Source organism: Ovis canadensis, chromosome 15, assembly GCF_042477335.2.
Source record: "Ovis canadensis isolate MfBH-ARS-UI-01 breed Bighorn chromosome 15, ARS-UI_OviCan_v2, whole genome shotgun sequence".
NCBI lineage: Eukaryota > Metazoa > Chordata > Mammalia > Artiodactyla > Bovidae > Ovis > Ovis canadensis.
The window spans coordinates 30863279-30877364 of NC_091259.1; the positions used below are offsets into that span (position 1 = coordinate 30863279).

At 43.2% G+C, this 14086-nt stretch overlaps 1 long non-coding RNA gene across 1 annotated transcript; it reads left to right on the forward strand.

Moving 5' to 3' along the window:
* Positions 1-299: 299 nt before the first annotated feature.
* Positions 300-4674, forward strand: LOC138420060 (uncharacterized). The gene is made up of 2 exons (XR_011249176.1): positions 300-700; positions 2916-4674. It is a non-coding gene; the product is annotated as an uncharacterized lncRNA (long non-coding RNA).
* Positions 4675-14086: the final 9412 nt, after the last annotated feature.

Here is a 14086-nt window from a genome sequence, read left to right on the forward strand (position 1 = left end):
CAGGCAAGAATACTGAAGTGGGTAGCTAGTCCCTTGTCCAAGAATCTTCCTGACCCAGGTGTCAAACCGACCGTTTCCTGCATTGGCAGGATTCTTTACTGTCTGAGCCACCAAGGAAACCAAAATTAGCTATAAAAGGGAATATTCATTTAGTATGATGCAGAGCTCATCTCTCAAATATGAAATGACTATAGCTTTGGAAAATTCAAGTTTCTTTCTTCTGAGATCTCTTTAGGCAATTTACCAGAAATGTTTACGTATGAACACTTCCCATTGGCAACCTGGCTTCCCCCTTCTCCAGGAACAGTGTGCCCTCACGGGGGGAGGGGGGGGGCTGAAGCAGGGAACCAGAAGCTGTGCTCGGGTAGCTTCCAGATAAACTTGTTCTGCAGGTATGTGATGAGCCCTATTTCACTCTGGTGACTCTGATGGAAACAATATGTGACTCGGGCCAGGGCACAGCCCTAACAGAGGGAGACTGAAATCTGCGAGCAGACTTTGGATTCCAAGCCTAACGGGCTTTTCTCTGCACTCTGCTGCCTCCCACATGGCTCCAGATGGGTCTGGGACTCCGATGGTCTAGCTTGAAACTCAATCAACGGCCACTTTTCATCTGAGCCACAAATCCCACAATCCTCTTTCCTAATCTGGAGACCAAGCAGAAGCCCTAGGAGAGGAAGAGGTGGTCTTTTCTAAAGAGGTGGGCCATTTCAACTTATTGCAGCTCCTTTCCACAGGATGCTGCTTTCTTGCCTGTTTACTCCTGCAACCTGAGATCTGTGCTTCATCTTCTGGGAGGGGCTGTGTGTGGGCAGGCTGTGTGGGAGGGGCTGTGTGTGGGAAGAGCTGTCTGAGGGAGGGGCTGTGTGTGGGAAGGGCTGGGGGAGTGGGGGTGTGTGGGAGGAGCTGTGTATAGGAGGGCTGTGTGTGGGAGGGGCTGTGTGTTGGAGGAGTGTGTAGGAAGGCTGTGTGTGGGAGGGGCTGGGCATAGGGAGCTGTGTGGGGGGGGGCTGTGGGTGGGAGGGGTGTGTGGGAGGAGCTGGGCATAGGGGGCTGTGTGTGGGAGGGGCTGAGGGTGGGAGGGGTGTGTGGGAGGGGCTGTGTAGGAGGGGCTGTATGTGGGAAGAGCTGTCTGAGGGAAGGGCTGTGTGTGGAAGGGCCAGTCAGAGGAAGGGACTGTCTGAGAGGGGCTGTGTGGGAGGAGCTGTCTGTGGGAGGAGCTGTTAAGGGAGAAGTCTCAAGAGGGGCTGTGGTGGGGAGGGACTGTGTGTGGGAAGGACTATTGAGGGTCCCTGCCTCAATAGTGCCTGCCTCTGAGAGAGGGGTCCCTTGGTAGCTCTGTTTGTAGCTCTGTTTGCCTTTGTTGTGGCCTCCTTCCAGGCTCTCCTCTTGAAGATTTCCTCTGTTTCTCACCTCTGAGTGCCCTTCCTCTGAACCCTGTCTTCTTACTCCCGCCTCCCTCTCCCTATAAAATCTTTCTTTCTGTGCAAGGATCTATTGTTAGTCATTTGTGTCTTAGGGTAGAATTTAAGTCATTTGGCTTCTTCCTTCAGGATGAATTGTAAGTCTCCATAAAGGAACAAAAGCTCTAACCCTTCAAAGCAATGGGGGACAGGAGGGGTAGTCAGGGAGGTAACCAGAGTTGGTGGAGGAGGTGGAGAGATTTCCCAGATATTTGAGGCAGCTTTTATTATTGTTCTTTTTAGTCTGTAACAAAAAGAAAACAGATTTAAAACGTATTGACCATCTACTTGTGTGTCAAGCCCTGTGCTAGTTGCTCTCAAAACTGTTTTTATTTAATCCTTGTACCAGCCTCTGTGGGATAGGTATTATGATACCCATTTCAACAATGACTAAGCTGAATGTGGCCACTGTACAGGGTCACACAGAGGCAGAAGAAACTGCTTTTGGTACATAGCTACCTTGTGCCTGGCTGTGATGTGCCTTCTCACAAATGTCTCATTTATTCTCACAGTACTTCCCTGTATATAGCTTTAGCTCCATTTTTCAAAAATGAGAAAACTGAGGCTAAGAACGGTAAGGTGAGATCCCACTCATGTGGGAGATTACCTTGTTGCAATGATAGCTTCTAAGTACTCGATAGGGTAAGTTATTTCAGAGGATTCATAACAGAAAGGCTCATGGACGAAAGGAAGGTGCTCAAAACACATTGTTTCCTTAAATGTATTTAAAACACGAATTGAGAACCAAGGGAAGAGGGCTAGAGTGGACTAACTCACTTAGGATCAAGTCAAACAGGTGAGAGGACCATATTCCCTAAATCCTGTATGTCCCCAATGCATGTATGTCCCCTCTCTCAGCTGTATCTGCCTTCCCTGCTGATAGTGTAGTTATGAGGATGGGAATTAAGACATGAGCAAGAAGGCCCAGTACACAGAAGGTCCCTTGGGCCAAAGCATGCATTTGCTCTCTGATGGGAGGTTCACAAGGGCAAGAACAGGTATGCTTGGCCACAGCTATAGCTTGCCAATTAATCTTCAGAACAGCCAAGAATGTTATTTGCATTTCTTGCTCTGAGCACATGGGGCCAAAATGTGACCATATGGATGTCAACCAATGCCTTGCTGCTTTAGGCATGACCAAGCTGCCAGCCCAGAGGGGGTATATCATAATGTGTTCTTTCCACCACTTGGTTCATCATACATTTATTCTGTATATCTGCAGCATGTGTTACAGGTTGCTAACTTATTACCTATATTCACCATATCTTATGAATTCTGCATATGTCTCACAAGCTACTTACTTACTTATCATCTATACTTAACACATCATATGTGTTTTGCCTGTATCTCATAAGCAACTTGCTTTCTATCTAGGGTAGTTTTAGTTATCTATTGCTGTGCAGCAAATTATCCTAAAACATCTTTCTTTCTTTTTTTTTAAATCCCTCACAGTTTGTGCAGGTCAGGATTTTGGAAGCAGCTTTTCTGGATGGTTTTGGTTCCAGGTGTCTCATGAGGTTGCAATCAAAATGTCAGCAGGGGATGCAAGCATCTAAAAGTTTAACTGAGATGGAGGATCCATCCATGTCAAGATGTAGTCAACATTGCTGGCAAGTTGGTGCTGGCTGATAGCAGGAGCCCCCAGTCTATTACCACATGAACTTCTCCACTGAGACGCTGGAGTAACATCATGATGTTGTAGCTGTCTTCACCCAGAACAAGTATAACCCAGGAAAGAAAATGTCTTTTGTGACCTAGATTTGGAAGTCATGCACCTTCCACCATTTCTGCAACATTCTATTGGTTATACAAGATAGCCCATCCCAGCATGGGAGGGGATTTAACAAGGGCCATGGAGCCAGGATATGCAGATGACACCACCCTTATGGCAGAAAGTGAAGAGGAACTAAAAAGCCTCTTGATGAAAGTGAAAGAGGAGAGTGAAAAAGTTGGCTTAAAGCTCAACATTCAGAAAACGAAGATCATGGCATCCGGTCCCATCACTTCATGGGAAACAGATCAGGAAACAGTGGAAATAGTGTCAGACTTTATTTTAGGGGGCTCCAAAATCAGTGCAGATGGTGACTGCAGCCATGAAATTAAAAGATGCTTACTCCTTGGAAGGAAAGTTATGATCAACCTAGACAGCATATTCAAAAGCAGAGACATTACTGTGCCGACTGATGTCCGTCTAGTCAAGGCTATGGTTTTCCCAGTGGTCATGTATGGATGTGAGAGTTGGACTGTGAAGTAAGCTGAGCGCCAAAGAATTGATGTTTCTGAACTGTGGTGTTGGAGAAGACTCTTGAGAGTCCCTTGGACTGCAAGGAGATCCAACCAGTCCATTCTGAAGGAGATCTGCCCTGGGATTTCTTTGGAAGGAATGATGCTAAAGCTGAAACTCCAGTACTTTGTCCGCCTCATGGGAAGAGTTGACTCATTGGAAAAAACTCTGATGCTGGGAGGGATTAGGGGCAGGAGGAGAAGGGGACACCAAAGGATGAGATGGTGGGATGGCATCACTGACTCGATGGACGTGAGTCTGAGTGAACTCCAGGAGTTGGTGATGGACAGGGAGGCCTGGCGTGTTGCGATTCATGGGGTCGCAGAGTGTCGGACACGACTGAGCAACTGAACTGAACTAAACTGACGGAACCAGGATCATTGGGGCCATATTGAGGGTTGGCTTCCTCAGTGAAATATTTATGAATTTCATACATCCAATCATTTGCATCATCATTGAGGCTAACTACTCAATAAGAGCACTAAGACTAAGGTTCACAGCGCCACCTTACGGGGACTTAAAAAGAGCTCTGGGTCAACAAGAGAAGGAGGTGTGCTTGGCTCTACCATGATCTCTTTTCAGGGGCTGCAGCTTGTCGAAACCGCCTTCATCCCCCAGGCTTAGGAAATATAACTGAACAGGATCTAGAAGAGATCTTTTAAACTCAAGACTTGAGACACTATAGTTCTTGCATCCAGGCAAGCACCAACCCCATAAATCCTGACCACCCATGGTGATGTTTTCTCACCACTTTTGCTTATGATATTATCCTGTGTGTTTGTTTTGCTCCCATTTATGGTATTAAATTTGCTTCTAATGAGTGACATATCTTTTTGTGGAACATGAGGAAAGATCATAATTGATTCATGCCTGATTTGTTCCAGAGCTGCCTTTGTCAAATAAAAAAAATTTTTTTTGAAAAGCAAACACAACTGTTTAGCCCATACTGGTACAGATGTTCTATAGCTAGACACACAGAAAGGTTGTAGTCAAGTTGTGCTTGGCTTTGCTAAGGTCTTTCAGGATTTCTTCTAACTGGTTAAGAAAGTATAACTATCTTATATATTATCTTAGAAGTATCCTACAGTTGTTCCAGGCTATCTCATGTTAGTGCATAGCATTTCTTCATGTCTTGGTTACCAAGGCTCTTCCCTTGGATTGAGAAGTCCTCAGTATCACTAGATTTGGATATGCATAAAATCAGATTTTCAATTTTCCACTACTTTTGAATCTTACTTCCCCCACAAAATTTAATGGAATGAGCCTCTTCAGACCAAGTTCATTTGAAGTCTTACAATTATCACCCTTCAATTCCTAGCATGTTTAGTTAAAAAGTGCAGTGGCTTTTGGAACATCATGGTTTTCTGGGATAGTTAATTGATAATGCTTTGTCTGCCTGTCTTTGTTCCCTGATAACATCACTATGAATGGGCAAATTACAGCTGTCAACTCCAGGTCTATGTGGCCATTGATCTAGCCAAAACTATCTATTCTTGTCCCCTCCAACCACTATTTGGGGATCTCAGCAATACAGGTTCACTGTTCATCCCTCTGTCATCAAATGGTGCGACAAGACCATTTTTCTCCTCCCACTCTGTCCCAGGAATTGTCCTGAGATAACATATTGATGTGTCCTCATTCAGGGATCATTTGCTGATCATCATGAGCTCATCTTCCATGTGACAGAGAGATGGCTTCTCAGGGAATGGCTTCATAGTCAAAGTCCAGGGTCCCAGCTACACTCTCTGGACGCTGAATTGTCAGGACCATAGGCTAAAGTGTCATTGTAGGAGCCCTTTACCAAACAGATGATTCAGCACCTACTCATACTATTGTTTGACAGTGCATCTTTATTCCTGATCTCATACTCTTACACAAAACTACCAGGTTTCATGCATCCCTGCTATCTTTGAGTGGACACAACAAGAGGTTTTGAGTTGGTGTAGAGGCACAACTGAGCAACTTCACTTTCACTTTTCACTTGCATGCATTGGAGAAGGAAATGGCAACCCATTCCAGTATTCTTGCCTGGAAAATCCCAGGGATGGGGGGACCTGGTGGGCTGCTGTCTATGGGGTTGCACAGAGTCGGACACGACTGAAGCGACTTAGCAGCAGCAGCAGCAGAGGCTGGTACAGTGAGTCCTGTCTTAGTATCTTATTACCCTGACTTCACATTATTCTGAAGCACCTTCCTTTGCAGATAAGTTAGATACATATGCCTTCTCAAGTTTCTGGTAGGTTCTTCCCTGTAGAAAAAGTTCCTCCTGAACTTCTATGCAAGCAAACTCATGCTATTAGTCTTTAGGTACTTTGCTATGGAAAGTCAACTTTTATCCGCTTATAGAGCTCTCATTAAAACTTAGCCTTTTATGATGGCCATTAGGCCCATTTACTTTAGAAAAACATCAAATCCACATGCACCCCGCTTTTTAGTATTTTACTCAAGTTATACCCTTTCTGGACTCAAACAATCTTGGGCATGCCATAGATGACTATATTTGAGAGGAAGTGGTATATATCTGGGTCATGGTATCCTTCCAAGGATGTCTTTCACTTCCATGTAATGGTGGTGATGTATGCCTTGGCCATGAACGAGGTGCAATCAGGGGGTTGTTAACTATCCCGTGCTTTATGGTTAGATATGACTTTTGCATGGATGAGGAAGTCTTTCTGCCTTGGTTCCGGATAATTCTACGTGATACTCATAACTGATTGGAAAATGAAAGAAACCATGGATTATCCATCCCTGAGAGATTTCTACATAAGTGTATAAGGACTCTGGTGCCTCATCTAGTGGGGTGGTGTGGAGGCTTTACATATAGTCATTACCATGGTTGCCTACTTGTCTGCTTCCTCCATCTCCTGCTAAATGACTCCAAGACTAGGATAATGGTTTCATTCACTGGCCATCTCCGTAGGGAGATATTTCCCATTAAGACCAAACTGCTTTGGCAGAGGCAACTGTGGAAACATAGTAAGCCTATTGTATAGGGTCTGTATCCAAATCTGTTACGATGGAAACAATGAGGAAAATCCCCTTCCTGCCACTGTCTTTAGCACAGGTGCTGTGACTCACACCGTCTTATCCCCCATTCTGATGCTTGTCTCCCTACATGTAGGCAGCGGTCATTACTAAAGAATTCTATCTTCTCATTATGCAGATGCATTTTCTTTGGTACTGGCGACTAGCAGGCTGGGTGCTGTTGGCCTGTTGACTGTATGGAGCACTTCATTTTTTGTTTGGGGCAAAAACAATTATGTTGATTTACTCTGGGTCTGATGTTGCTTTTTGGTTAATTTGTTTATTTGCTGTTAAGGCAGCCCATTCTGCCATTTTTGTTGTTGTTCAGTGGCTCCGTCAGGTCCGACTCTTTGCAACCCCATGGACTGCAGCATGCCAGGCTTCCCTGTCCTTCACCATCTCCCAGAGCTGGCTCAAACTAATGTCCATTGAGTTGGTGATGCCATCCAACCATCTCGTCCTCTGCTGTCCCTTTATCTTCCTGCCTTCTATCTTTCCCAGCATCAGGGTCTTTTCCAATGAGTCAGTTCTTCGCATCAGATGGCCAAAGTATTGGAGCTTCAGCTTCATCACCAATCCTTCCAATGAATATTCAGAGTTGATTTCCTTTAGGACTGATGGTTTGATCTTGTTGTCTAAGCAACTCTCAAGAGTCGTCTCCAGGACCACAGTTAGAAAGCATCAATTCTTCAGTGCTCAGCTTTCTCTATGATCCAACTCTCACATCCATATGTGACCCATACATGACTGTCCATACACTCTGCCATTAGACATATGGAATTTCATATTATGGCACCCCATGGAGCCTTCTTTTCCATCTTCAGTGACCAGAGAGTTTCATTCAGCTGATGCTTTTGCCTGATCTAGAGTATGAAAGAGGGGCAGTTAGGTGGACTTTCTATTTAGCCTCTACCTCCAGGCAGTCAGCATCACAGAAAAGTAGAATGACCTTTTGAAAGCCAACTGTGCCAGCTTCCCGGCTCCCAGTCTTTCTTTCTCTATACTGCCTTGCCCACTCAGTAGAAGTACTGAAATACCACCTCCTTCATGGCTTCATTTCTTCAACCATTCATACAAGCATGATTTGGGTCAAAGAGTAGAAGTTTGGACTTGTTTTTGAGATCTGCTTATTGACCCGCATTAGTATCAATAGCTACAGTCTACCAATAACCAATTGGCAGGAATCTTTTTAGATTCCTAGTTTTTAAAAGCGAGAAATGCCACCCTAATTTTCCTGCCATGATACCTGGATTAAGTTAAAGAATTCTGCTTCCTCTTTTGGGGGCTATCTTTCTGTTTTCCATCTTACTGAGAGTTCTGTTTCTTGCCTTTGAAACTGAATTTGAGTGTACTTATTTTTTTCTACTGTTTTTACATTGCTTACTATTTCTATGAGTTCAGCAAAGGGGGAGATCTTATCCTGTGCTCAAGCTGCCACCATGATCTGATTTCCCCCTTCCAAACTCAGTTCTCCTCTCTATTGTGTAGATCAGTTTACCTCCCCACCCCCTGCTCAGCTCTGAGCCCCCGTTTATGTATGCAAAGACGCTTTGATGTGCGCAACTAAAGAGTAGGTTTATATGTTCCAAGTCTCCTCTTTGGCAGCCTGGAATAATTGGCAGAAGCTTTGAAATTTCGATCTTTCCCTTCATCCTCCCCCATTAATCTCAGCCAGGGAAGGGACCTCTTTAGAGATTTATATCCTCCTTAATATGAATTATGTTTTCTTCTTTAAAAGGCAGATGTGGTTGTTTTAACTGATACTTTTTTCTCGATTAGAATTACCAGTAACATTTATGGAGTACTTATGTACCAAGAATTATATGAAGTAGATTACCAGTGCTAGCTCACTTAATTCTTATGATATCCTCAATATGGGTGTTTCATCTACATAGACAGGTGAGAAAACTGACTGAGGGAGAGCAAACAGTTGTCTGTGGTTTCATGGCTATTGAAGCTCAGAGATGGGATTCAGACTCATGACTTTATTTATTTATTTATGACTTTATTTAGTTATTTACTTGGCTGCACCAAGTCTTAGTTGCAGCCCGAGGGATCTTTGGTTGAAGCACGTGGACTCTTTTGTTGGGGAATGCAGACTCTTAGTTGCAGCATGTGGGATCGAGTCCCCCAGCCAGGGATCAAACCCAGGTCCCTGCATTGGGAGCATGGAGTCTTAGCCACTGTACCACCAGGGAAACCCCTCTATCACTTTACAGTAAAATTCTTTTGCCAAGACTCTGATAGCAAATACTTTAGGCTTTGCAGGCCATATATGGTCTCATTCCCATAGTCTTTTCTTAATACCTCTTTACAAAACATAAAGCTATTCTTAGCTAGAAGGCTATAAGTAATATGGCATGGACTACATTTGAACTGCAGGCCGTAGTTTGCCAACTGTGTTCAGAGCTTCTGTCTTTGATCATCATAGCCAGGAGTAGGGGGCGGGGCCAATGAGGCACAATTCGGTCCTGCTTGTGCTTCACAAGCGCCATGAATACCAGGCACACGCAGCAAGCAATGATTTAGAGGCAGGCAGAGCCTGTGCACTTCAAAGAACTAGAATGTTTCGGCTGGGTTTTTGAAATGGGAATTAGGACAACAGGCCTGAGGACTGAATTGTTTGTTTGCTTTTTAATCTCCTTGTCCCATTGGTCACACTGAGCATGCAAGGCCCCAGGTGACAAGAGAGTGAATTCTGTGGCACTGTTCTCCTCTGAGACTGTGGGCAACAACTGCTCGGCTGTTCCTTGTTTCTGAGACACATTTATCATCAGCCTGTTTGGGGAGAAGAGGAAGGGATGGAAAGGGTAATGATTAGAGTCAGGGTCTTCCCTTCCTCATTGCCCTCCATCAACAGATAATTATTTAACATTTATTATGGGAGCATCAGGGAGACCATGTGGTAGGCAGGTAATAGGTTAGAGCTTAGAGATGATAAAGATCTAATGTAAGAGGGATTGACAAGAGGATGAAATCAACAGACTGCAAGGGTATGAAGGGTATGAAGAACTGGAAAGAACCTTGGCTGATTTTGTGAGGGCCAGCCTGGGTGACTGGGGGAATGGAGATGCCAGTAAATAATAGAAGACAGAGCAGAGAATCAGGTTGGGAGGGGGAGGTGTCCAACTCTGTACTGGATGAATTTCATCTGAGAATACTGCAGTTTTCACATGCAAATGTCAGACCAGCAGTTTGAAACACAGGTTCAGAACTAATGAAACTGCTGGACTAAAGAGTTTTGTATTTAGCCCCAGGACAACTTGGACCTATTGGGAAAAAATAATGTGCAGAGGTGTTTCTTCAAAAAAGCTCTGTTTAGAAAAATTGTTTTGGAGGAGGAAAAGGTCTTGTGAGGTAACATTTCCAATGATCCTGGCTGTAATATAATGAGACTGGGAGCTAGGGTCTGGGTAGTGAGACAAGAAGTGACAGAGGGACTTCCTGGGTGGTCTATTGGTTAAGAATCTGCCTTCTAATGCAGGGAATGCTGGTTTGATCCCTGGTTCCCTGGTGGGGGAACTAAGCGTGCTCCACATGCTGTGGGACAGCTAAGCCCATGTGCCCCAACTAAAGAAGCCAGTGTGCCATAGTTACTGAGCCCGTGTGCTCTAGAGTCCACTCTCCACAGCAAGAGAAGCCCATAAACTGCAGTGAGAAGCCCACGCTCTGCAAAAAAGCCCAAGTGCAGCAAAAAAAAAAAAAAAAAAAAGTGACAGAGAGATGCAAAAGATATTTTGCAAAAACTTAGCAAAAAATTACAGATTTTTTCCTTTAAAAATAGTATTTTCTCTAATATCTTATTTGGAAAAATATTAAACCAATCATCGGAAAAACCAATACAAACCATACCCATATTCTCATCACATACAACTGCCAGTTGTTAGTACCTTTTGCCATATTTGCTTTCTGTATCTTTCTCTTTTCAGAAGAAGGACACTCCTATAATACATAGCCATGTTGTAATGATTACACTCAGGACATTTAACAAAGATACCATAGTTTCATCTAACATGTAACCTATTTTCAAATTTCCATGATTGTCCTAATAATTTTTATAGCTTTTTTTTTTCAGTATTCAATCAGTGGCTCAGCATTGTATTTTCTTTATCACGTCTTTTAAAACTTATTTAATTTAGAACAGTATTTCTCTTTTGGTGTTCTATGGCACAGACCTTTTGAAGAATTTGGAGCAGTGGCTTTAAAGAATGCCTGATGATTTGGATCTGTCTGAATGCTTCCTCATGATTAGATTCAAGTTGGTGGGTTTTGGGGGCGTAATATAGGTAGGGCTGCATCTCAAGAAGAGCACATCGCAAGCCTCATCAGATCAACTTGTCCCATGTTTACCAATGTTAGGCTTGAGCTTTTGGTTAAGGTGGTGTCTGTCAGATTTCTTCATTGCAAAGGCAACTTTCCCCAGATTTGTTGAAAGATGCTTGGGACTCCTTGACTATCCTGATCGCCAAGACCAATCATTTAATATTTTAGCTTACATTGATTATCCTTGCCTGAAGTAAATACTGCATTTGTGGCTGAAAAATGGAGATTTTCTAATCACTTAATTTTTTCTACATTTCGCTAGGTGTCATTTTTCTGTTAAAAAGAAATTTCTTTCCTTCAACTTTTGTTTTTAGTATTTTTATGGACTCAAGCACTTAAAAAAATTAAGTTCAACAAGTTCTGTAACTGTCATTGTTATTTTTGAAAATTGAAATACAATTTACACACAGTGCAATGTCCAGGTCTTAAATATGCAGTTACAAGAATTTGATAAGCATATATACTCATGTCATTTACACCCCTACTAAGATGCAGAACATTTCCATCACCACAGTAAGTTTCCTTGTGTCCCATATCCCAGTTAATTCCTATAATAACTCCAGATAATCACATCTCTGTGTTCTTTGTAACACTAAACTATTCCAGATTTGGCTAATGAGCCTCTTTAAGCTGTCTCCTAGGTCTTTTTGTCATCAGTTCTGTTCAGTCCCTCAGTTGTGTCCGATTCTTTGCAACCGCATGGACTGCAGCACGGCAGGCTTCCCTGTCCATCACCAGCTCCCAAAGCCTGCACGAACTCACGTCCATCGAGTGATTAGATGCCATCTAGGCAACTCATCCTCTGTCACCCTCTTCTCCTCTTGCCTTAAATCTTTCCAGCACCACAGTCTTTTCCAATGACTCAGTTCTTCACATCAGGTGGCCAAAGTATTGGAGTTTCAGCTTCAGCATCAGTCCTTCCAATGAATATTCAGGGTTGATTTCCTTCAGGATTGACTGGTTTGATCTCTTTGCAGTCCAAAGGGCTCTCAAGAGTCTTTTGCAACACCATAGTTCAAAACCATCAATTTTTTGGTGCTCAGCTTTTTTTATGGTCCAACTCTCACATCCATACATGGCTACTGGAAAAACCATAGCTTTGACTAGACTTTAGTTGGCAAAGTAATGTTTCTGCTTTTTAATATGCTGTCTAGGTTGGTCATAGCTTTTCTTCCAAGGAGCAAGCATCTTTTAATTTCACGGCTGCAGTCACCATCTGCACTGACTTTGGAGCCCAAGAAAATAAAGTCTCTCACTGTTTCCGTTGTTTCCTCCCTATTTGTCATGAAGTGATGGGATCGGATGCCATGATCTTTGTTTTCTGAATGTTGAGTTTTAAGCCAACATTTTCACTCTCCTTTCACTTTTATCAAGAGGCTCTTTAGTTCTTCTTTGCTTTCTGCCATAACAGTGGTGTCATCTGCATATCTGAGGTTACTGATATTTCTCCCGGCAATCTTGATTCCAGCTTGTGCTTCATTCAGCCCGATATTTCACATGATGTACTCTGCATATGAGTTAAATAAGCAGGGTGACAATATACAGCCTTGACATAGTCCTTTCCCGATTTAGAACCAGTCTGTTGTTCGATGTCCAGTTCTAACTGTTGCTTCTTGACCTGCATACAGATTTCTCAGGAGGCATAGTTGGTCTGATATTCTCATCTTTTTCAGAATTTTCCACAGTCTGTTGTAATCCACACAGTCAAAGGTTTTGGCGTAATCAATAAAGCAGAAGTAGATGTTTTTCTGGAACTCTCTTGGCTTTTCTATGACCCAACGGATGTTGACAATTTGATCTCTGGTTCCTCTGCCTTTTCTAAATCCACCATGAACATCTGGAAGTTTTCAGTTCACATATTGTTGAAGCCTGGCTTGGAGAATTTTGAGCATTACTTTGCTAGCTTGTGAGATGAGTGCAATTGTGCGGTAGTTTGAGCATTCTTTGGCATTGCCTTTCTTTGGGATTGGAATGAAAACTGACCTTTTCCAGTCCTGTGGCCACTGCTGAGTTTTCCAAATTTGTTGGCATATTGAGTGCAGCACTTTCACAGCATCATCTTTAAGGATTTGAAACAGCTCAACTGGAATTCCATCACCTCCACTAGCTTTGTAGTGATGTTTCCTAAGGCCCACTTGATTGTGCATTCCAGGACCTCTGCCTCTAGGTGAGTGATCACACCATCGTGGTTATCTGGGTCATGAAGATCTTTTTTGTATAGTTCTGTGTATTCTTGCCCCCTCTTCTTAATATCTTCTGGTTCTGTTAGGTCCATACCATTTCTGTCCTTTATTGTGCCCATCTTTGTGTGAAATGTTCCCTTGGTATCTCTAATTTTCTTGAAGAGATCTCTAGTCTTTCCCATTCTATTGTTTTCCTCTATTTCTTTGCATTGATCACTGAGGAAGGCTTTCTTATCTCTCCTTGCTATTCTTTGGAACTTTGCATTCAGATGGCTATATCTTCCCTTTTCTCCATTGCCTTTAGCTTCTCTTCTTTTCTCAGCTCTTTGCAAGGCCTCCCCAGACAACAACGACTTTCCCTTTTTGCGTTCCTTTTTCTTGGGGATGGTCTCGATCACTCCCTCCTGTACATCGTCATGAACCTCCGTCCATAGTTCTTCAGGCTCTCTGTTTATCAGATCTAATCCCTTGAATCTATCTGTCACCTCCACTGTATAAGTGTAAGGGATTTGATTTAGGATGTGACTTTTTGTCATACTGCCGTCAGTTTTTGAGTTCATTCTTGCTCTCCAGCACAATAAGATGCTCTAGGCCGCTGGAACCAGGTATTTCTTTAAGAAGCACATATTTTGTGTGTGTGTGTGTATTAATGGTATTTAGAATCCAGACTTAGTTGCTGTATATATTAGTTCCCTAGGGCTGCTGTAGCAAGATATCAGAAGCTGGGTGGCTTAAAACAACAGAACTGTAGGCCTTCCTTGGTGACAAGTGGTTGACAATCCTACTGTTAATGCAGGGAACACAGGTTT